Here is a 1,923-nt window from a genome sequence, read left to right as displayed (position 1 = left end):
CTAATTTTGGTTGCAGGGGTCGAGACTCAGCCCCTGGCCCCACCACTTCACTGACCGCTACTGCTCCATGAGCTTTATCATACCTCGTCTTAAAACTATGTATGGTTCCTGCCTCCACTACATCGCTTGACAGACTATTCCATTTCCTAACAACTCTGTGGCTGAAGAAATACTTCCTAACATCCCTCTGGCTCATCTGAGTCTTCAGCTTCCAGTTGTGTGTGTGTGTGTACTCACCTAATTGTGGTTGCAGGGGTCGAGACTCAGCTCCTGTGTGTGTGTGTGTGTGTGTGTGTGTGTGTGTGTGTGTGTGTGTGTGTGTGTGTGTGTGTGTGTGTGTGTGTGTGTGTGTGTGTGTGTGTGTGTTCGTGCGTGCGTGCGTGCGTACGTGCATGTGTGTGCACACATGAGTGCCTGCATGAGCGAGAAAAAAGGCAGTCTTGTTTAATGGAGAGAGTGAAAGTGAGAAAGTTGGGCACTAAGCAGCGGCTGCTGTCCACTGCCAGACCCAGACAAGTGAATGGTTATTTTATTAGTAATAGGAAAAATCTAGACAATTTTTTTGCTTATAAGATGACGAGTTCAGTGGTATTATTCTAATGGCAGACTAATGTGTGTCAGGATATGAACGTCTAGCTTAAAGCTCCTGGATTCTGTTATCTCAGTGAATAAATGTAAGCTGTTGTTACCCTTATGCTTTTCTCTTTTCATGGAAAATATCACTTGGCACCTCACTGTCGTTGCAAATAGTCCTAAAATGGTGTCATCTAACACTTGTAAAGGTGGGGTAACAGTTGCCTCTGAGCAGAAGTGTGTGTCTATAAATACTTGTTCTTCCCGATATCACGTACGGAGACGGATCTCACATGGATAAATTAAGCGGCATATCCAAGGAATATCACTGATACAGAAATTAAGCCATCATTAAGGACACTATGGCTGAGACCCGAAGATCACGACTCTGTGGATGGGTAGCTGATGTTTGATTTCCGACGCTCTGCATAAATGCTACAATATTAAAGTTTCAAATTGTACGAACACTTTTAAAAAAAAATCCATATTTATACTCTCCACAAGTTAGTTTCATTAGTATCATATCAGCACTGAATTAGATTGTGTAGAAATTAATAAACTAGTGCAAGTTTGAAAATAAACAGGATGTTCAAAGCAGCATTAAATACAAGTAATTTAACTAAAACAACTTAGCAGAGCGTGGTTTCGATCCACGGACCTCTGGGTTATGGGCCCAGCACGCTTCCACTGCGCCACTCTGCTTGACGTGAAAGTCTTTAAGATTACTTTCATAAGTTAATTACGTAAAAATTTAAGGTTTTAATAATAGCTTATATTTTGTGTATAACTTATTTTTTCACTTTAGTATACATAATTACAAAGACAGATTTTATACCAAAATATAAGAACAGTGACAGTAATTGATGGAAAGCTCTCTTGCATCTCCTGGACTGGCTAATAAAATCGAGACAGTGGAATCTGTATGTGAATCCTTTGTAGTTGCCATGGTTCATCATGGGATTCCTGTGTGTCGTCTTTGACACTGATGAGGTATTTGCAACTAAGGACTGTGAACAGTACTGTTGTCTTATTCAGCAGTCATCATTACCAATACGGTTGTAGAATCTAGGACAGGAAAAAAACCTGACTCTGTCAAAACTGTGTGAGATGCAGAATTTTTTCAAGATGTTAAATGCTTTATCAACATGTTAGATGCGGGTTATGAAACCGATGCTGTCGTGGTTTATGTACGCAAGGCTTTAGACTTTCCAGAGGTTCGCAACAATATTCACATTACAGCTAATGACATACACTGTCGTTCCTTTTTCATGTCACCAATTCAAGCAATAACAACATGCATACCAAAACGAAAACAATCTCCACTAGAGTAGCCCAAGACGCTCTTCGGAA

General features: G+C 40.5%; 1 non-coding gene across 1 annotated transcript; it reads right to left on the bottom strand.

The window, feature by feature from the left end:
• Positions 1-1,203: 1,203 nt before the first annotated feature.
• On the bottom strand, positions 1,204-1,275 carry TRNAM-CAU (transfer RNA methionine (anticodon CAU)). Its single transcript has one exon. It is a non-coding gene; the product is annotated as a tRNA-Met (tRNA).
• Between the last annotated feature and the right edge of the window lie 648 nt (positions 1,276-1,923).

The sequence above is a fragment of the Cherax quadricarinatus genome, chromosome 78 (assembly GCF_038502225.1).
Source record: "Cherax quadricarinatus isolate ZL_2023a chromosome 78, ASM3850222v1, whole genome shotgun sequence".
Classification (NCBI taxonomy): domain Eukaryota; kingdom Metazoa; phylum Arthropoda; class Malacostraca; order Decapoda; family Parastacidae; genus Cherax; species Cherax quadricarinatus.
This window is presented reverse-complemented; position numbering and strand designations above follow the sequence as displayed.